Source organism: Pinus tabuliformis, chromosome X (assembly GCF_031772625.1).
Source record: "Pinus tabuliformis cultivar Carrire ecotype Pingquan chromosome X, CPIR1, whole genome shotgun sequence".
NCBI lineage: Eukaryota > Viridiplantae > Streptophyta > Pinopsida > Pinales > Pinaceae > Pinus > Pinus tabuliformis.
The window spans coordinates 824,487,076-824,510,507 of NC_142308.1; the positions used below are offsets into that span (position 1 = coordinate 824,487,076).

The window sequence follows — 23,432 nt, forward strand, 5'->3', positions numbered from 1 at the left end:
ACCTATGGAAAAGAATTTGGACAACTAAATTTCTGAAAATGGAAGCTTAAACATAAAATATTTTGCTCCTCGTTGGCCCTGAAAATCCAACCAGCATAATAATAATAAGAGTTAACGTGGACAAGCAGTGCGAATAACTAAGAGGTAACGTGGACAAACAAGGCTCCAAGGTGGACGGACATCCCAACGAGCATATGATGGGAATCGAGGCTAAGAAAATCCCCCACGATCATATGGTAGAAAGCGACGCTGTGAAAATTCCTCACTTCGAGGACTAACTCGACTTTGTATTTCCTTCTTTCACACGGACAAGAGTATAGTTAAGCTTGCCCAACCTAGGTTTACATACTCGGATTTTCGTTCGCGCGTCCCAAATCCACGCAGAGTATTCGGATTTTTGCTGTGCAGGATCAATTGGCATGGTGAAAGTCGCAGCCGTGGAAGAATTGGGAGCTGCAATCGATTATTAACTTACATTCGAGCTCACATCCAAATGGTTTTTTCGCGTATTCCGGATGACTCCACGTAAGGTATGTCCCTAATGTCCTCAATTGTTCTTTTGTTTTTGTTTTTGGGGGGGTCAAAGCTGTCAGCATAGCTTACTCTTCGCCACTAATTATACTTTCACTCAATAAGGCCACTGCTAGGTTTTATTAGGGGCACTGCCAATCTTCACTAGCTAGCTACCTTAATTTAGGGCAATTTATCGCTCTTTCGATAGTGGTACTGTAGCTATGAGCCTATATGTTTACGTTTCTGCCTTCCATTCGATGGAGCTCCGGGGTGTTCGATCTACATGGTCTTCATGGGCGCCTGCTTACATTAACCAACTCTGCATGGTATGCATTTTCGAATAGCACACAAGCAACGTTGGTATTGCTGAGAATTTTTTTTGCGTGAGTGAACATCATTGGAAATGTTATCAGCTTGCTAGTACAATTCAGAATCACGAATAAAAGGGAAGCGGATAGGCGTAGCTCATTGGGTGAAAAATGCGTTTAATTGTTCGATTCGAATTCTGCATTCTGGTGTATGAGAACCATGAATACGAGCAATTGGTGTTTACAGAGCTTTCTCTAAACTAGAAGAACTAGGCCAATCGCTCTCGTTATTGTCCTGTTTAATGAGTTCGTCTGTTCAAAGATTTGATGTGGAGCAATGACAAATGTTTTACATGCTAATGCCCCTTATGTCTTATTTTTTCAATGTTTCTTTGTCAGGTTTGAAATGTTCCAAACTTCCAGTATTTTCCTCTTCCAGTTCCATGAGTGCTTTCCTTAAATGAATGTTATACTTCTTGGGAACACTTGGAACGCATGTGAAACTTGTTCAAATTGTAGGATTTCCTGTGGGTGCATCCATAACAAAATAATAGACTAACATAAACGGAGAGATTAAAAATGGTCACATATGTGAATGGTGTTGCATCAAGTACATCGAAGGGAGTTTGACATAGATAGACTATTTATAATACATGTGCCACTTGTGTACCGTTCCATATGTTAATACATCATCATGTGGTACCTTAAGTTGGCTATAGTGATTTTTAACGGCCCAACTTCTAACCACATTTTTTACTTTTTTGGTAAATTAGGTACACATCTATTCCTATTCACAGTGAAAATACTAGTCGATTGGGCACAGGGCTGCACAGAGGAAAGAAAGCCTGCCACCCAGTATTCGAAATATATTTATATGTCTTGAGTTACCCAGTGTTTAAGCGGACTTTCTGATTCAGCTAAGTGTCTAAGGTCTTGCATTAACTGAAGTCTAAGTTTGTTAAACCTTAACATAAACAGAGACCCATAAAGGCCACAATTAAAATAGCTATAAAAAACAAATATAACAAGTGCATCATAACAGCATATGTTTGAGGATCCATGCTCGGGTTCTATGCCATATCAACTGGGATTGCTGGAGTGCTTGTCACCTCGTTGGCCTTGGCATCTCCATCTGTTGCTATAGCTTCAACTCCCTCTGCCTTTGCATCACACTCACTTTCTAGTTCATCGAGCTTTTGTAGAACATCATCTCAAGTTTCTCTAGCTTCAATTCTGCATGCAATAAGTTCCTTGATGTGTCAACAGAGATCCATCTTTTGGTATATTTCAATTCTCTACTTCTGGAATAGGCAGTGTCAGGGATAAGTTGCCCTGGTGTTTGCTGCATTTCTTCTTTTTGAGCCTTACCCTGTTCTCCATGGCATCCACTTCTCTTCTCACAACCTCTGATTGATGGATCTAGTAGGAGGAAGTTGGCCTGTGCTGCAGTTACCTTATCGTGTTGATATGACGACCCTTCTACAGCTTGCCTTCTGCCCAGACCCTATTGTGGTCTGCCTTTCCACTTGGCACCAACCGCTCCACTTTTCTCCATATTGGGGGCTTCATATGCCAGTTAAGATTTACTATATTTCATGGTTCTGACCAGAGCCCTTGCTACTTCATTGTAGACCACTAGCACCCCCAATCATCTAGTAGAATGCTAACCGCTAACACATCCAATCTCATATTCATTCTCCATAGACTCATTACATTGAACTAGTTATCATAGTCTCTCTCGCACATCATCGAGGTGAGTGATGGTGTATGTTGGAGGTCTTTCTCCATGGTCTTAGTGATTGTAGGAGTATGTTTTGATTGAACGGATTGTAGAGGATGTAGACGAACATGAAAGATGAATCATACATAACCTAAAACTTCCAGTGTCTCCTTACTATGGTGCATCCTTGTCTTGTCAAGGGGTGTCCACATATCCTCTTGCTTAGGCGGTTGTCGTCACTGTTCTCTCCCCTAACACCCCATTTAGGCGAACTCCTGAGTCCTAACCTATGTGTTACATCGGTCATATGTCACTTATAATGCAACCATATCACACTTGCATATATTTTCTTGTCACAATCTAGCTTTAATTTTTAATGGCTTCTATTTATCTAGGATGTTTTAGATGCTCTTATCAATTTGGAACCTTAATTTTTTTCTTACATGTATCATTTATCTTCTAAGATATAAATGATTAATAACTTTGCAATTTAGTCCCTTGTGTGATTGGATGCATAATTTGGAGATATGCTGTTTATGAGCAATTGATTTCAATGCCCTTTGCCCCCTCTGATTATGTTTTGTATGATTTAGCTATTCAACACACATGCATAGAGGGAGCAACATTGTTTTTGCATATCATAAAATCTGAAGGGGATTTGGATTTAAATATAGCATTTAAGAAGTGTATCTATGTGTGCAAGGGAAAATTTAAGGAGCAATGTTTTTCTTGTAATTGTAGAAATCTTGGCAAAGCTCTATAATCCTAAAAATGTTATATCTATCTACTTATCTATATATGTATATTACTTCCTAGAACAAATAAATACATCATGGAATGGAGAGAATCACAACAAATTAACAACAGGGGTGCTGAAAAATCTTACCTTAAAAAGGCCAAAAAAGCAAGCATATGAACATGCACACTAAGATGAAGGGACTTGATATCTCAATGGAAGAAACTAAGTTGATTCTCACAAGCAAAGCCAAATCCTACTTAAATATTGACAATTCCCTTAAGCGGAAAGGGAGATGGGTCCTCATGAAAGGTGAAGGACTTTTCAATGAGAGTAAGGCAATGAAGGAAGTGAAATTTGGCCAGAAAATATTGGCCAATGGACATCTCCAAAAAACATACTTCATTGTTCGTCCTTGCCACAATGGCATAAGCAACATTTTCTACGCCAACTCTGTGAATTGTGCATTTTGTGATTTCTAAATACGACACCTCCCCAACCAATGTGCTAGAGATCCCTTAATCCCCACCTTTTGTTCAAGCAGGGGACAATGTTAAGTGAGTGCCTTACCAGATCATAAAGGTTCTTTACCACATAAATGTAAAGGGCTTCCCACTTCTCTGCCTCCAATGCCTTTAGAATGAAACTAACCTTTGCTGCTATGTTTTATAAAGACAACCTTCCATAATTGCATGTCACAGGCCTTCTAAAACTGTTAGTGATAATGTGTAGTGCAAGTGAACCTAATGGTAAGAACGTGTGTTTTCTCCTTGGAGGTCATAGGTTTGAATTCAAATGGGGGTAGTCCATGCAACGTTGATAATATCGCCGATATATTGGCGATATTTGAAAATATCGTGATATTTTTGGCAAAACGATATATCGTTGAGTAAATATCGCGATATTTTTGGCAAAACGATATATCGTTGAGTAAATATCGCGATATTTTTCGTTTTGAAAATATTGCGATATTTTCAAAATAACGGCAAAATATCTAAATATCAACTAAATATTGCCATATTTTGAAAATATCAACTATGTTTAAAAATCTGAAAAAAATTTATTTTTTATGTTTGCCAATATTTTCCGATATTTTCGCCGATATTGCCGATAAGATGCTTATAGGACCTTCACTGATATTTTGCCAATACCGATATTTGCAACACTGAGTCCATGTATACCTTTATGTTAGTTTTTGTAGCATCAGATGTGTTCTAACCACGAAATTTTGTGGAGAGGCTAGAATACATGAGATCTCCAAAACCCATAAATCGTTTATGGAAATTCCGCCTAGAAATGACTTAATTAGATTATTAACCAATTTTTAAATATTTCCTAAGTCTAAACTTAGGGAATATGGTTAATTAAGCATAATTAATTAAGTCAAGGCGTGAATGATCTAGAAACTCCAAGATGATCCTAGCCATCGATTATGTTTTAATCTCGGTTGTTAGTGCTCCAACAAAGGATTCTAAGAGGAGGTTGATGTGGTGATGGAGAACACAGTTGAGAGGTTCGATTTCATGAGCAGATCGATTTCCTGAGTAGCAATAGTCAATTACTGGAGAGAGAGCTAGTGAGATCAAAGCAATGAGAGGGGTAGAGACAGTGAAGTCGGAGGAAGGTTTCCAGATCCGGTGAGTGCATTTGCAGAGAGGCAAGAGAGCCACAGAGAGGTTGACGTTGGGGTAACACAGTAGCCTCTAGAGGCAAAGTCGATTTGCTGGGAGAGATTGATGTTTTCAGTTATAGAGGTTGGGAAGGAGCCCCAGAGTGACAGAGAAGCGCCTTTCCAGTCAGCAGAAGGCAAAACGACATCATCAGAATCTAGTCCGAGGCTAGAGGTCCAGCCAGCTACGCAGAGTAGCGCAGAGGTTGATGCAGAGGCTCAGAGGGCCGAAATTTTGAAGGCAAGTGGTGCCGGGAGATTGCCTATGGGATGAGGAAAATTCCTCTCCAGATTTTTGCCATTATTTTTCTGTAGGATTGCCAGCATTCGACATTCAGTTGTACTCGAATTATTTCACTGTTGCTTAATAATAAAATCCTCAGTTGTTGCACTGATTTTCCCAAGTTGGGTTTTTTTGGGGATTTTTGTCCAAGTTATTTTTGTGTGTGCTAGCATTTCTTCTAGCGTTTATTCTTCCACATTCTTTCTTGTGTAGGTTGCAGTGTGATTTATTCAATATTTGCTGTAGCAAACAATAAATAAATTGTTAAATTAAATTAATAATTAGGAGAATAATTTCCAGTTGCTGCAATAGGTTTCTGGTTTGTGGAATTTATCAGAGCGTATTTGATTAGTCGGAGAGCTCAGAAGAGAAAAGAAAGAATTTCGCTGCTCAGTTTGGGTAGCAGGTTGAAATTCCCAAGGGGCAACGGAGTCTTTTTGCCAGGAGGCCGAAGTGCTTGAGGAAGACCGAATTTTCTGAGAGGGGTAGAAAAATTCGATCTCTCCAGATTGGGTGATTCCAGAGGCAGAGGGAGCAACTCAGTGTTTTCATGGAGCAGATCTCTAGCTGGACGCAGTAGTTTTACAACAGTTTGCTAGAGCAGAGCCAACGTCGAGTGGAAGGAAGAAGAGCACACACTGAGGGAAAATTTTCCTTAGGAAACTTCTAGTCTCAAGAAGTTTGATTTTTCCTTGTAGATCAGCGGTCGTTGTCAGCAGACTTCTCACTCTAGAAGGGAGTGCGAATAATTGAGCAACAACTAAGCAGAAGGAAAGAGGAGTTTTTCGACATTTTGTTGAGATGGCCATAGTTGGGTTGAGAGATTAGGATAGGTTGAATGGCTCCTCCAACTATGTCATTTGGAAGGCCAGGATGTTCTTTCCGTTGGATGAATATGGCATGAAGCTCTATATGGACAGCGTTGTGGCAATTCCCCAAGATGTGGATCAGCTGAAAGAGTACAGAAAGGAGATGGCACGGGTGAAGTGGTTGATCCTAGATGGAGTTCGGGACCATATAGTCTCACACATAACTGGCAAGGATACTACCAAAGAGATGTGGGATGCTCTTGCCATGCTATATCAGGGCACTTTCGAGCAGCGAAAGATGTACGTGGAGGAGAAACTTTGATGCATCAAGATGCAGAAGGGGGAAGGCATAGACCCCTTCCTCACCAGGATTCAGGAGGTTTGAGACCAGTTGTCAACTGTTGGGGTAGCGCCTCAACCTATAGAGCTTGTGAGATTGGCACTAAACATTGTCTCTGAGGAGTGGCAAGTTTTTGTCCAAAGTATATTGGGCAAAGACAAGCTGCCAGACTGGGACAGGATGTTGACTGACTTGCAGCAGGAGGAATTGAGGCGAGCTCTTCTAAAGAGCTCCATCAGTGACGACAGCTGCGGATCGAAGCAGGTGAAGGAGGAGGAGAATGTGGCCCTCACATTAAAGGGTCCCAGCCAAGGACATGGGAAGCGAAGGAAGAAAAGGACCTGTCAAAGGTCAAGTGCTTCAGGTGTGGTGAGCTTGGTCACTACAATACCCAGTGTCCTCTTAGGAAGAAGGATAAGGAGAAGCAGGACCAACAGGTAACATCAAAAAAGATTGATAGGCTCTCCTCCAGGCTGGAGGAAGACTTCGCCATGTTTGTTGATATACTTCCAGGAGTGAGGTGAGGAGATTTGGTGCTGTAGCCCAGAGCGCTACAAATGGGCAGGATCCTTGAGGAGTCCACCTCTTGGATCAATTCCTTGCTACGGGGGCCCACAGTATTCAGTAGCAGGATGGATTAGTGACAGTTGATGCAATCAGATGCCAGAGTGGCAGTTGCAGAGACTAGTAGGAGTCAAATGCTGGGGAGCGCAGTGCAGAGTTGGCAGCAGTATGATTGGCACAGTGCAGAGTCAGTAGCAACGCAAATTCTTTAGTGACAATGCAGATACTAGCAGCAGTCAGAGACTCAGGTGACAGATGCATTATACTGATCACAATTGATTTAGTATTTTGGATGTTTTTCAGTTGCAGATGTTGTAATTGCAACAACAACAGATGAGAGGGAGTTGCAATGCAGATGGAGTGTTGGCAACAATAGAACAGAGTCAACAGCAACACAAATGCAACGTATATAAGAGTTGCGCAGTGGTTGGTGGGCAGCAACAACTAGAAATTAGCAACGTGATAGGAGATGTTGCAGAGATAGGGTGTGCAATAGCGCTAGAACACATTCCTCGCTAAGAGGGAGTGTTAGTTTTTGTAGCATCGGATGTGTTCTAGCCACAAAATTTTGTGGAGGGGCTAGAATACTTGAGAGCTCCAAAACCCATAAATTGTTTCTGGAAATTTTGCCTAGAAATGACTGAATTAGATTATTAAGCAGTTTTAAATATTTCTTAAGTTTAAATTTAGGGAATATGGTTAATTAATCAGAATTAATTAAGTGAAGGCGTGAATGATCTAGAAACTCACATAGATCGGCTCCAAGATGATCCTAGCCATCAATTATGTTTTAATCTTGTCTATTGGTTCTCCAATAGAGGATTATAAGAGGAGGTCGATGTGGTGATGGAGAACACACTCGAGAGGTTCGATTTCATGAGTAGATCAATTTCCTGAGTAGCAGCAGTTAGTTGCCGGAGAGAGAGCTAGTGAGATCGAAGTAGTGAGAGAGGGGCAGAGACAGTGAAGCCAGAGGAAGGTTTCCATATCTGGTGAGTGCATTTGTAGAGAGGCAAGAGAGCCACAAAGAGGTTGATGCTGGGGCAACACAGTAGCCTCTAGAGGCAAATTCGATTTGCTTGGAGAGATTGACGTTTTTAGTTACAGAGGCTGGGAAGGAGTCCCAAAGTGCTAGAGAAGTGCCTTTCAAGTCAGTAGAAGGCAAAACGACTTCATTAGAATCCAGTCTGAGGCTAGACGTCCAGCCAGCTATGCAGAGCAGCACAGAGGGCCAAAATTTTGAAGGCAAGTGGTACTAGGAGATGGCCCGTGGGATGAGGAAAATTCCTCTCTAGATTTTTTGCCAGTATTTCTCTGTAAGATTGCCAACATTCGACATCCAATTGTACTCAGATTATTTCACTGCTGCTTAATAATAAAACCCTCTGCGTCTGCACCGATTTTCCGAAGTTGGGTTTTTCAGGGGACTTTTGTGTGCTAGCATTTCTTCCAACGTTTATTCTTCCGCAATCTTATTTGTGTAGGTTACAGTGTGATTTATTTAGTATTTGTTGTAGCAAAGAGTAAATAAATTATTAAATTAAATTAACAATTAGGAGAATAATTTCCAATTGCTGCAATAGGATTCCAATTTGTGGAATTTTCACACTCTATAGTAGTCAAATCATTTCTCAGAGGGGTCCCTTGTCCATAAACAAGGAGGTCGTATATGTCAATTTGGCATCTAGCTTGGATTTGACCTAAAAATAGATTATCTTTTTTTGTTGGTCTAACCCACGGGGATTTGAACTTTGAATCTCATGCTTTACATATTACTTCATAACAAGGCGATCACCAATTGAGCTACACCACGTGGGCTCCAACTACCTTAAAATAGATTATTATTATTATTATTATAATTCCTAATTATTTTGTAATCTTGTCTTGGGATATTGTGTTTCATTTAGTCCTATTTGTTAAAGAAAGAACACAACTTTTTTTCAATAGTTAAGACGAAATTCTATTCTTGTGTCAAGTTCTCATAAGATCCTAAATTTGTGGATTTTGTCAAGTCTCATTTAAGGGGAAGTTGAGAGATTCCCTCCAGATGGTTGGGTTGTTCTATTATTACAATCAGAGAGCTCCTATATAATAAAGTCCTTTTGGATAGAGTCTAGCACAAGAATAAAGCCCCAATTATTGACATTGGATATCTCCTCTACTTGTAGAGGTTTTACTACGATAGATATAGTATTGTTATTTTTGTGTGGTGTGTGAGGACTCTCTACTTTCCTAGGTGTTACCTTGTGCTTGTAATTTCATTGTGGTATCAAAGCTTATGTTATGAGTCTGTTTGCCTGTTGCTCATGCTTTTTCTTTCTATGGAGGTTAAATTAGTTTCTTGAATCTATAAAGGATGTGAAACTCTTATGATCCCTTGAGGATTGGTCCAGAACAATAAGGTCTTGAATTTGACCTTGGTACTAACAAATCTAGCTAGTTACCTATTTATTTATTTTCTAGAAATTATGATATTTATGTATACTTATGTTGTTTCAAAAAATAATTGAAAAAAAGAGATTTACCTCTCCAACACTTTTTTTTTGGTAAATATGATATATTTTTTCTAAATTTCAGTCGGGCACACACATGCACATTTTAAATTTTGATTCTTTATGGAAAATGTCTTTTAGGAAATCTTCTAGGTGCTTACTCTCAATTTGTGAATAACGTCAAATGTAAATGTTGCTAGAACATAACATGTACTCCTCATGTAGATGGACTCTATCGGACTTGAACCCATGACTTCCAATGATCTCTGCCTTCAAAATGTTTGGTTCAAACCATTCGAGCTAATCTCTGCATGCATGATTTGTCATTTTAAATAACATAGAGAAATTGTTTTTTGCATACACTAGAAATTTGTAACAACAACCCTACAAGTAGAAATTTAGATTTGTAGGCAAGAGGCTTTGATCCTTTAGTGGTATGCCTCCATCTCCTTTTCTTAGTATCATAAGTGTGGGTCTTCTCAACAATAGTCCTTCGTGGGTCCAATGTTGTCATCCAACAATGAATCACATGTATTCTAGCAAGGGAGGTAAAGGAGGTTGCTCTTTATAGTTCAACATGCTATGGGATGAGTCTTGATGCCATGAGTTTGGGTTTTATAGTACCATGGGCTTGCTTCTCATTGTCTTGAGAATGCCTTGAGTATGACCTTGCATAGCCCACATCTCCTTCTTGGGTGTGGTCCCTATGTGTTAATGAGGTCGTCTTTAGTTCATGTATGTGTGTGCTCCAATAGCCATCTTACAAAACAATGACCTCCACGATTTTCTTGTTGAATGCTACCTCCCTTAGTATTCTCTCTAACCACCTAGCGATTCCTTGCTTGTAGAAGCCTCGAATATTAAGAATAAATAAGAATATATTCACTCCCTACATGACGTTTTTGAACATTAAATCAAGACTTAAATCAAATTTTGGACACAAGTAGCTTAGTGGAGTGGCAAACTCCCCTAATTACCATTGTTGAGGAGGTTGTGCAAGCCAAACTTAATAAAGAGTGCACAAGGAGAGCCAGTGAGTTGAATTTGAAGGCGAGGGGATTCCTTTCATCCTCAGTATTGCATCTCAATCCCATGCAGACTAGATTCTCCTTCCCTTAGGAGACGTTGGAACTCCCTATTATTAGCACAAACTGAGTTTGTTTTGGTTGAATTTCTACTTTTCTAATCCAATTTATATCATCGAGAGGTCGTCAATGTGTCCTTTAGTAAAATGACAACTTTTCTCCCTTTCTCATAGAATTTCTTAGACAAGGATCTCGCATGATCTCATGTCGCAAAGGTTGAGGGAGCTAGGGAACAAGTGCTAATAGCATGATAGGTGGGGAAAAGGGTAGTCATTTGAGATCTCGAGGTAGTCATGAGGTAGACCTATCCGGGATTCTTGATATGACAAGTTCCCTATGGGAGGGGGAAGGGGGCTTTGGCGATTAGAGTCACATGTTGAAATTGTAATAGGGTCTTTTGGTCTCTTCTCAAAGTAGTTTATGATGCACCCAAACCTTTGGATATTCTCTTCTTTATTGAGACCAATGCAAGCCTTGTTAGGCCTATCTTGGATTTCCTAGGGTACATTGTGAAAATTCCTTGAATTGCAACAATTGAGTATTATTCTCATAATTTTAACAGTGTATTTGTCTTTTGTTAAATTATTAACGACAAATAGCGAATAAACCATATTGCATTTTTTCACAAAAAATTATGCTGCAGAAATAAAATATGTGGAACTAAGAAATAGGTGCACACACAATAAAAATGACACTATTGTTTTTGGACGATAGTCCTCGAAAAAACCCTGAAGGGAAACCGGTGCAACAGATGAGGGTTTTTTTTATTATACAACAATTTGAGAAGATAATTACAACTGGTTGCCTAACTGGAACACCTCCAACAATACACGGGCAAAATATACTAGAGACAACCTTGTCTCCTTTGCAATTAATCTGGCCTCTCATTGGGCAACTCGCACCCCTGTTTGGAATTCGTACTCCCTTTAGAAATGCACACTACTACTCAGAATAATTTCACACTGCCCCGAAACTGTGTTTAACTGAGATGTCTTGCCTTCCTTTGCCTCTGGAATGAATTCGCTCTGCCTTCCGGACACTGATCCGGTGTCTGGCAACTGAATTGATCCTCTTTTGGCAACTCGCACTAGGGTTTTTGGCTATTCACAATAACTATAGCGACCCTCTTTGTAGATAATTCAACCTCCCTTCTCTTGTCTCTCGAACACCGAAAATCACTGGGAATCTCTTCGGAATCTTGCTCTTCCCAAATTTCTCTTGCTTCCTCTCTTTGATGCGCTTTCCCTGGCTCGAATTGCACCCTCATTGAAAACTGCGAACTAGTGGAATTCGATCTGCCTTGCTCACAACTTGTAAATTGTGTCTCCTCCAAGCCCCTTAGACTTGCTCTTATAATCTTTTGTTGGAGCATAAACAACTAAGATCTAATCATGATCAATGGCTCAGATCATCTTAAACTCTTTCAAATCACTTTTCCATAAGTCTCTAGAGCAAAATCAGTTTCCTCAATTAATACCCATTAATTAATCAATTTTCCTAAGTTAGACTTAGACATTTTTAATTATTGATCAATTAATTTAATTGAGGGGTTTCTAAGTGTTTTCTCTCAAAACCTTTTTTGGTTTTGGAGTCCTTGTTTTCCTTAGCCTCTTTGACACTTTAGAGACTACAACACTTGTTTGATGTTACTATATCCATAAAAAACTAATACTCCCTCTTTGTGAGGAAGGTGTTCTCCACTATACCCATCTGTTTCGATGAACAACCTGTAGCTAGACTCACACATTGCTAAAGTCTGACATCTGTTATGCCTCCTTTCTTCACATCTTAATTGATTTGACTCCCTGTCACTGGAAATCACTGTGAAGAAGTCAATATGGTAAACACTATCCATCAACTACTGTGTATACTTTGATTCACCTGAATCGACTGTAGCTAAATCAATTTGATCTCACACTGTTGGTATCCCTGCATTGCTGTAATTGCATTGCCTCTGCGCTGTTGCTACCACTGCAATTGTGTGATCGGACCGCCTTAGAAGCTGGATATCGAGCTTCCATAGGGTTGCTCCCTTTGAAGCTAGACTCCCTCTGAGTCTCAACTCACTTTGATCTACTATGTCACCACAACTGGTTTTACAACTGTCCTTTGAGTCTTTGACTACAACTAGCTCTGCATTGTCCACTGAGCACCTAACTGCGCCCAACTGGCTTTGCAACTGCTTCTCACGTATCTGATTGCAACTAACTTTGCACTGTCCCTCAAGATCTAAGTGCGCCCTGCTAACATCTCAATCCTTCTGCTACTTTGAATGTGGGCTCTTGTAGCAAAGGTATTGATCCATGTGAATAACAACTTGTTCTCATCTAGACTTCTTGTTGCTCTCCCATGGATCCTTCCCATCCTGGTAATCTGAAGCATCATGCTCCTCCTCCATTTGGAGGTATTATTGCTATCAGTGTGAATTCCTTTAATTTGGAGGTTAACTCATTGATTCCTGCTGAAGTTGCTGTGGCTACCCCTTCTTGTCCTTCTTCCTCTTTGGACATTGGGTGATGTAGTAGCCAAACTCACCACATCCGAAGCACTTGACCTTCACCAGGTCATTCTTCTTCTTTTCTTCCTTTGAGTGTTGTCCCTAGGTGGGACCCTTCTTCTCCTTTCCCTTTTTTGCAAGGACTATGTTTTCTTCTTCCTTCTCTACCTTCGATCCCTTGCCATTGTTGCTACGGTACAGTTAGTGAGGCTAAGCCTTAACTACTCTTGAGTGAAGTCACTCCATAGGTGCTCCCAATTTGGTAGCTTATCTCGTCCAGAGATCCCCTGAACGAAGGTTTGCCACTCCTTGGTAAACCCATTTAGAGCTGTGCGCACCAACTCATCATCTGCTAGTTTCTCTCCAACAAATGCAAGTTCATCTCGAACGCTCTGAATTTGTGAGATAGGAAGTTACGCTCTCACCCTTCTGCATCTTTGTTGTCCTCAACTTCTCCTTGAGAATCATTTTACGATTCTCAAATGAATCCTAGTACAACTTTACAACGACATCACACATGTCCTTTGCTGTTCTCTTCTCTGCAATATGTGGGACGATGTGATCCCGAACACCATCTAAGACCATCCTTTTAGCTTTGGCCATCTCCTTCTTTAAGGTTGCCAACTGTAATGCATTTGTTGGCTCTGCCATGACATTTGTCACAAACTCCTTCAAGCCATGCTCGTCCAGCAGGAATTGCATTTTGGCTTTCCAGACGCCAAAATTAGAGGCTTTGTCAAGTCTATCATGGTCTATTAGTCCTGTTGTGGCCATCTTTGCCAAAGTGAGATAAATTGGAGAACAATATGCCAGAAATCTCCTCCTTCCAACAATCTACCTTGGCCACTCAATTGCACTCGCACTCCTTGCTAGAATGCGCAGATCTCCCTCTGTACTTGCCTCTGGTGTCCTTCTTGGAACTCGCATTGTCTGCTGTTCCTCCTCTGGGCAACTCGCTCTACCTTCCAGATGTCATTCTTCGGATTTGACACACTCATTGTTGACCTTGAAATTCACATTGTCTAGATTGGCAAGTCTGCTACGACTTTTTGTTGCTAGAAATTATGGCCTCCTTCCGTCTAGAAGACTGGAAACCCTCTGAGAATAAATTTGGAAATTCCCTCTTGGTGTGCTTTTCTCTTCCTTCCCTGCGCTAATATGCAATTGCAAAACCGTTGTCGCAAAACTATTGCGCTAGATTTGCTCACTACTGCCTGCTACTACAGATCTGAGGCAAATCAAACTTTTCCTTCACTCAATCACCTTGAACTGGAAATCGATTTCTGCCTCTCTATTACTCGCACTGCCTGGCTGGCCTGCATAGATCTGAAAATTCAAAATAGTGCTTTAGATCTCCCTTAGAAACTGCACAATCTCGTTTCCTTCGCTTTTGAGCCTCTAATCTGATTAACTATGCTCTGATCCCGTGTGAAAATTCCTTGAATTGCAACAAATGAGTATTATTTTCCTAACTTCAATAGTTTATTTGTCTTCTGTTAAATTATTAATGACAAATAGCAAATAAACCACACTGCAATTGTTCACAAAAAAATTACACTGCAGAAATAAAATATGCGGAATTGAGAAATAGATGCACACACATTAAAAATGGCACCATTGTTTTGGGACAATAGTCCCTAGAAAAACCCAAAGGGAAAATCGGTGCAACAAATGAGGGTTTATTTTATTATGTAGCAATTTGAGAAAATAATTACAACTGGTTGTCCAATTGGAAAACCCCTAGCAATAAACTGGCAAAATATAATGGAGACAACCTTGTCTCCTTTGCAATTGATCTAGCCTCCCACTAGGCAACTCGCACCCCTGTTTGGAATTCGCGCTCCCTCCATAAATGCTCATTGTTGCTCAAAATAATTTCGCACAACCCTGAAACTACCTCTAACTGAGACGTTTTATCTCCCTCTGCCTTTGGAATGAATTCACTCTACCTTCACTGATCCGGTCTCCGACTACTGAATCAAACCTCTTCCAGCAACTCGCACTAGCTGTAGCGACCCTCTCTGCAAATATTTCAACCTCCCTTCTCCTATCTCCGACACTGGGAAATCACCTGGAATCTCTTCGAAATCTTTCTCTTCCTAAATCTCTGTTGCTTCCTCTCTTTGATGCTCTTTCCTTAGCTCAAACTATGCCTTCACTGAAATTTGCGAACTGGGGAATTTGATTTGCCTTGCTCACAACCAGTAAATTGTGTCTCCTCTGAGCCCCTTCGATTTGCTGTTGTAATCTCTCACTAGAGCATCAACTGCCAAGATCTAATCATGATCGATGGCTTAGATCATCTTAGACTCCATCAAATCACTTTTACGGAAGTCTCTAGAGCAAAATCGATTTCCTCAACTAGTACCCATTAATTAATCAAAATTTTTAAGTTAGACTTACGCATTTTTTAATTATTGATCAATTAATTTAATTGAGGGGTTTCTAAGTGTTTTCTCTTGAAACCTTTTATGGGTTTTGGAGTCCTTGTTTTCCTTAGCCTCTCTGACACCTTAGAGACTAGAACACTTGTCTGATGCTACCATATGGATAAAAAACTAACTTACATTTACTTATCTTTCTATGAATAAGAGACTTGGGGTTTCAGAGGCGTCTGAGGATCTAGATGTTGTGGTTTGCCTTTACTGGGACCTCCTATAGGGTAAAGTTTCAATGATCAACTTAAATAAGTCTACGACTTTCATGTGGGTTCAAGTTAGTGACATGTAGCATATTTCTTGGGACATATATTTTGTGGTTTGTTATATCCCACCCAATTCTTTAGATTTTATGCTTGATAAAGATTTTGATGTGGATCTATTCTAAACATTTATGTTGGCATCATGTAGTACCCAACTGTAGGGGAGGTTATTATTCAGGGAGATTTAAATTCCTATACCAGGACTCTATAAATTCCCCTACAAGATAGACCAGAGGATGTTCTTTGCATTTAGGAGATTGAGCCAGTTGCTAGACTTACTTAGTTTACACATGTTTTTAGATGATGCCATGGCCCATGAGACCCCTCTTAGCTTATGGTAGACACCTCCATCTCGATGAATTACACAACTTTTTGATCTTGAATGATATCCCTTGTTTCTCTAGACTCCATTATATCCAACCCAGATATGCATTGCCCCATCCCCAAAACTTCGTTACTCACATCCTTATTGTCAACCGTTCCCTCCTCTTCGTTTCCCTTTGTGCCAACCCTTGCCACTTCTATGCCCACACCCCCAAGTCCATACAGACTGCCACTCTCTTTGAGGAGGGAATTGGAAGACCTACACTACCTCCGTTAATGAGCTACTTCCAATCTTAATGATTTCTCATCCTTGAATTTTGCTACCTCCAAATATGATTGTCTTAAGTGCGATTTGAGAACTCTTACCCTTACACCACTAAACCTTCTTGCCACCCCTCAAAAACCAAATTTAGTCCCATGAAAAAGTGTTATGATGATGAGTGTAAAGCTTATAAAAAACATCATTATGTCCTGTCATAAACCCACCTCCCACTTGTTGATGCAAAAATCTTATCAATAGTGTCTTTGTTGCAAGGAACACCTCTTCATCTCACAAAGGAGGTGTGTTGTGTGCCCCACTCCACCATTCTCCTAAAATGATTCAATTTGGATATTTTTCCTCCATCTCTCTATTCTGCTTGTCGATCTCGATATGTGGTGAAAGCTTACCCATACTAATGCAATTTACCATGTCCTTGGACATCCACCCATCCTAGTTATCTCCCCTAACCTCCTTGTCACATGTTCCTCTATACACATGTTAGGTAGACAAATTAGGAGATGAACATGAGCAAAGCCACAAATGATGAGGGGTTCCAAACAAAGCTCTTCTAGCATGGTATACATTCAATAGTACATCACTTCCTTCACTTATTTAATCATGTTGTATGCTTATGGCTTCCACTGGCCTAGTCCCACAATATTATGCACTCATTTCTTAAATTGGGTCCTGGTACTAATTGAAACAATTATAGAACTATTATGGTGGCACAAACTTTCTCAAGGATCTATGCTATGACCCTTCACTTGTTATTTGAGGAGTTGAAGAGGAGAGACCTATGGGGTTACAGGCAAGGGATAGACATGCGTTAGATATAGGAATCAAACTACGGACCATATCCTCACCTTGTGAGCAATTATTTAAGAGGCGAGGGATTGTTCTTTGAAAGTTTTTTGCTACTTTGTAGACTTTTAGAAAGCTTTTGCTTGGTCTCGAGGGAGGTCCTCTTAGTGAGGCAATGCTTTTAACATTGTTTCCCAAACATTTCATCCAAATTGGACCTCATGGATTCCATCACTAGACCCATGGTTTTGTATGGTTTAGGGGTGTGGTGTTTTATTTTTATTGAGTCAGATTGGACTCGGGCTAATAGAGACTAGACCCTCTTGCTTCATTGCATCATCGAATGCAAGAGGATGGTTCCTTAGCACATCATTTAAGTAGTGTTGAATAGAGACCATTTTTCAGTTTAGTTGAGTTGTTGCACCACCTCCAAAGTTTTGTGGCCTCAATTGTCGAAGGGCACAATATCCATATCTTATCCTTAATTTTTTGGAGGTTATCTCTAGATTCACACCCCATTGAGGAGAGTATATTGTTGATTTTAAGATCTTTCATTTTTCCTTCAATCAGTCGTCATATCAATGGATTACCTTCTCTTGTTTAGGTGCACTCCTTAGATGCCCTTGGTCACCTCTTATCTACGAGGTAGGATATCCCCAAGATTATCAAGGAGGATATCTATAGGTGATATATTCAAGTCACTTGGATTACATCCATAAGGATGTTGAAGCCCAATATGGCCTTTTATGCAAAGCACTTCATGGAGATAAGGGTCAACCTCATTGTTAGCTCCCTCCTTATATGTTCTAAAATTGGATGCACAACTTAGCATCCCCTTAATCAAGTTCTACGTGGGTTCTCATTAGCATTGGGTGGAAGTTGAACACCAAATTCTAAGGGAAGCAATCCATGTCTTCTTTGCCCTATACAAGAGTTTGAGATCGAGGAGCATTTTGGATGTAGACGTCCTGGTTCTATGAGGTACGTAGGCGGTTCTTTTGTTTGTTCGTAGTTGCACAACTCCCTCTTTGTAGTCTTCCAGTACTGATAACAAAGGTGCTTGGCCTTAGATATGGGAGAGGCCCAAATACTTACATCTCTCATTCTTTAGTCACGCCCTAGGTTGGATACTAACCAAAGGATCATATCTTTGTTTCCATTGCTCCTAGTTGATATGGGCACCAAGAGGTAGTAATAGAGTAGTGACATTCTAGCTCCTAGATTTGTTAGACCTTGAGGGGATATTTCACACTTGCTATCTAAACCCCTTTCAACTTAGATTTCGTCACAGTTCATGCTAGACAAATAGTTAGTCCACTCCCTCTTGATCCCAGTAGTGTGCCATCTCCTCTAGATAGAGGGGCAATTCTTAGATTGGTTCTTGCTCGTTTAGCCAATCATCTTTTCAGATTTTCTTCATTGTGGCTTCATATGGTAGGAAAGTTGCTTCAAAGGTGGACAACCTCCCCTCTCCTTCTCTAGGTGACATGTAGTTGGAGCCTCGAGGCTCTTTTATCTTGTGCCCTCTCTTTCCTCTTTGGTTTGAAGCCATTATAGTTAAATATTACATATTAGCTTTACTTTTGCTTTTATAGCAGTGTCCTTAGTACTCTTGCTTTGTATCGATACTATTGTATTGTGGTCCCACTGATCTAGTTTTGGTCATCATTGGACATTACTAAACTTATCTTATCTAGCACTGATAATATCAATCCTTGAAACAAGGACAGTCTTACTTGAGGCATGTTGCCATGGCATTGGATAAGGTGAGAATACTACAAAACAAGTTTGTCATGTTGCGGTACAATTCTTTCCATTCACATTCCAAATACATTCAACTAACATTAATCTCTTGCACAATATCTATAACAATAAGGACATATCCATTCATTAATCATAAGCATCATCCGAATACATGACAAATTGTAAGATACTCCTAATAGGTGTGTTTCCACTAAGCTCAATAACAACCACTACATACATAATTTCCCATACATAATACTAGCTGCAACATAAACAAATCTCTACTAATAAGCAACACCCTAAGTTGCATGAAACGGGGAAACGGGTACGAGTTTCCGAAACGGGAAGCGATACGAAACGCGACCTCCCCAAATTTTGGAAACGGGGAAACGCGAATATATATATATATATATTAGGACATTTAAGAAATATGTGCAATCATAAAGCATATATGATACATTCTAATTTATTACATTATGATAAAATTGTCAATTGTCAATGCATAAACTATAAGTCTCTAAATTTACATCACATTTACTCATGAATGATCACATAATGAAAATAGAAATATCCAAAATCAACCATGAGAAATTTCTAATTTCTTGTCTCGTGCTTGATTGGGAGTCTCCTCCTACATAGTCAAATGACCTTAGTGCTCTTGATTAAATACAAGTTTCATACCCTAGTACCCTACATGCTCTTCATTATTGGGAGTCTCCCCTGCATAGAGGGCTTGGTTCTCTTGATTAAATACAAGTTCCATACCCTAGTACATGATAAAATCCAGTGGAAACATTGCAATCCCCCTAATCCTGAAATCCTGAAAAACAAATAAGTCTGCTGGATTTTGAGTGAGATCTAAAATTCTACTTTCTCCATATGAAATCCAATGAGGGCGAAACCACTCTCAAACATCCTGAGTCATTTCATGGTAATGTTAAAAATTTAAGTAAAATGATGAAAATGAAAAATAAAAGAGAATATCACTTTTACTTTAAGAATTTAACATTACCATGAATTGCATATCAACACTAGGGCAAAAGTTCACTTTTATAACTTTAGACAGGCATCTAGAAGCAACTAGAAGTCACTAGGATAACCTAAAAATAAATTAGAAAACAAACTAAATTTAAAACAAAAAAAAACACAAGTAAAACGCTGAAACGTGAGTCCTACGGCCCTGAAACGCGTTTCAAGGCCGCACCAAACGCGTTTCAGCGTTTCGTACCCGTTTTCGTACGGAAATGCCCCCCTGCCCTACGTTTCCTGCAACATAGGCAACACCTAATCAACCCTTTCTCCTAGCCCATATAATGATATTTATACAATTGCAGTGTTTAGGCAACTTGAGATGGTCAAAAACCTTTGCAAACTCAAATGATTACATAAATAGAATTCATAATGTTCAAGCATTGCTTAGTCATGGTTGTTCTGAAAGCTGCAGATTCCATCCTAGGTATCTGTTGCTTCTATAGGTTGACTAGTGCAATTGCTTATCATGCATGGCACCACATTGATTATGCACTTATTGTGTTGGTGACACATTAACAAGTGATCAAACAACAAGAACGAATGTGCCAAAAAGCCTTGACCACTCTGGTTGACTCATTGAGGCGACTTTGATCCATCCCTTGCTCTAGTTCTCTCTTCTTGGCACTTGGCCTTGCATCTTGTAGTTTTTCTTCAAATGAAGACACCATCTTGTGAACAACTTATAACAATTTTAGCTTTGAAATATTGAAATGCGTTGAGCTCTTGCAACCATGTTAAATTTTGAGATAACATGTTCTTTTCTTAGGACAACTAAGTCAATATTCCATATACGCCCATTCATTAATCCATTAGCAAACTCAAGAATTATTATCATATTGACAATAACTGAAGAAAGAACATATACCACAAATGCAGAAGACAAGTCAAGGTAAGAGGACACAATGATATGGCTCAAGCCAGGGAAAAACCCCAAGATGGGGAAATCCCTTGATCAATTCTTCTTATTATCGATATTAAATGTTCAGCAGAGGGAGAATACAATATATAAAAGTCAAAATGACTTGCCAGTGAGAAGATCCCGAGTCACTGTCCTTAGATACATTGCTGTTCCCAAAAGGCAGTTCTGAAAAGGGAAAACACTGATGGTGGAGCTTGTGCGATCTGATGTTCTAGTGAGGGTTTGATAGCAAACTGTTATAACCCCTTTTCATAGCTCCTGGATCCCTTTCTTGATTGTGGCCTTCCTTACCTGAGCTGATTTATACACATACGAGCATCCTCAAGAGCTGGTACAAGAATGATCACTGGTTAGGGATGATGGCAAACCTCCCACACCTCTTTCTGAGCAGCGGCCTCTCTCCAAACGTCTCTGTCCTAATTTGCAGCTGGACTGAGCCACAAAATGAATGACATAGTTTCTCGTCCAAGAGGTCAAAGCCTCCTGGCAGACTTTCGGCTCTCTGCCCAAGGATGTCAAGATTTTCAGTTTGCTTGGTGCACACAGCTAGGGCTGCAGCTTGTTGTAGGAGAGATAGAAACTTGATCGTAATGAGCCTAGACATCATACAAACTCCCTCTTAAGTGCAATTTCTCCTCTGCTGCAATTCGACCCTAGTGGAGACACAAAATTACCCACAAAACAAACCCAACAAATTCGTCCTCCTCTTCTCAAGCTCGGCTATCTCAGAGTCAAATTTCATTGAGATGAATGCTCTTGGATATCAAATGAGATTGCAGGGCACTTCCTTTTATAGGAGATGGAGAGGGGTTTAACTTGGTTAGTTAACCCTAGGCCGACTTTGATGAGTTACCCATGGATGTTTTATAAATTCAAAAACACATTTCTCCTTATCCAAATAAGAGGTTACCAAAGGCAGAGAGAGACGCAGTGTTTTTCCTTGCAAGAGCAGATCTTCAGTTGGGACGCAACTATTTTGCAGCAGTTTGCTAGTGCAAAATAATGTTAGGAGGAAGGAAGAACGCACACTGAGGGAATTCTTTCCTCAGGGGACTTCTAGCCAAGAAGTTCGAATTTTCCTAGCAGAGCAGCAGTAGCTGTGAGCAAATTTGACCACGGCAGTTGGGAGTGCGAAAAGCCAGTCAGCGGTTGCGCAGAGGAGGAATTCAACATTTTTGTAGAGATGGCATCAGCAGGGCTGAGAGATCAGGATCGGTTGCACGAAACCTCCAACTACGTGATCTGGAAGGCAAGAATTTCCTGTCTTCTGGATGAGTACGATCTCAAAGCTTATATCAATGGAGTGGTAGCTGTATCTGCAGATGCAGATCCGCTTAAAGTCTACAAGAAGGAGATGGCGAAGGCAAAGAGGCTGATTCTCGATGGGGTTCGAGATCACGTGGTATCTCACATAGCTAGCAAAGATATTGCCCGACAGATATGGGAAGCACTTGCTACGCTATACGAGGGATCATCGAGCAGTGGAAGATGTATCTTGAGGAGAAGCTGAGATGCACGAGGATGCAAAAATGGGAGCACATAGACCCATTCCTTACTAAGCTTCATGATATCCCAGATCAACTGTCTGCAGTAGGGTCAGCGCCTCAGCCTACTGAGTTGGTGCAATTTGCTCTAAACAATGTTTTTGAAGAGTGGCAAGTCTTCGTCCAAAGTATTCTGGGCAGAGAAAAGTTGCCAGATTGGGATCGTATGTGGGTTGATCTGCAGCAGGAAGAGATGAGGCGAGATTTGGTGAAGACCACCATCACTGGCAAGAGTAGCAGCAGTAGGGCGAAGCAAGTAAAGGAAGAGGAGGATGTGGCCCTTGCATCAAAGGGGCAACAAGAGCAGCGTAGGAGGAAGAAGGACATCTCCAAGGTGAAATGCTTCCGATGTGGTGAGCTTGGCCACTATAACACTCAATGTCCTCTCCGAAAGAAGGACAAGGAGGAGAAGCAAGACCAACAGGCTGCATCCGCGAAGATTGACAGGCTGTACTCCAGATTGGAGGAAGAGTTTGCCATGATCACCGAGATACCTCCAGGAGTGAGGTGGGGTGATTTGGTTTTGTAACCCTAGAGAGCTACAGGTTGGGAAGGATTCTTAAGGACGTCCACCTCATGAATCAATACCTTGCTACGAGAGCCCATAACATGCAGTAATAGGATGGATCAGTGGCAGTTGATGCAGTCAAGTGCCAGAGTGACAGATGCAATAACTAGTAGCAGGTCAGATACTAGGCAACGCATTGCAGAGTTGGTAGCAGTGCAGAGTCAGCAGCAGCACAAAGGCTTCAGTGACAGCGCAAAGTCTAGCAGCAGTCACGACTCAAGTGACAAATACATCATAATGATCATAGTTGATTCAGTATTTTGGATGCTTTTCAGTTGCAGTTGCAGCAGTAGCAAATGGAGAGGGAGTTGCAATGTAGATGTAGTGTTGGCAGTAGTTCAACAGCAACATAGATGCAACGTATATCAGAGTTGCGCAGTAGTTGGTGGGCAACAACAGTCAGACATCGACAGCTTGACAGTTGCTAATGTAGAGACAGGGTGTTGCTTCAGTGGGTTGCAACACTACAACACATTCCTCGCTAAGAGGGAGTGCTAGTTTTTGTACCATCGAATGTGTTCT

General features: G+C 40.5%; 1 protein-coding gene across 2 annotated transcripts in view; it reads left to right on the forward strand.

Annotated features, from left to right (window-relative positions):
• The first annotated feature begins 281 nt into the window (after positions 1 to 281).
• LOC149142308 (chromatin modification-related protein EAF1 B-like) overlaps positions 282 to 23,432 on the forward strand; it is a 185,353-nt gene continuing 162,202 nt past the window's right edge. For both annotated transcript variants that reach the window (XM_089448635.1, XM_089448636.1), the window contains exon 1: positions 282 to 530. The gene's annotated coding sequence lies outside the window, so the exon portion shown is untranslated. The remainder of the gene's footprint in view (positions 531 to 23,432) is intronic.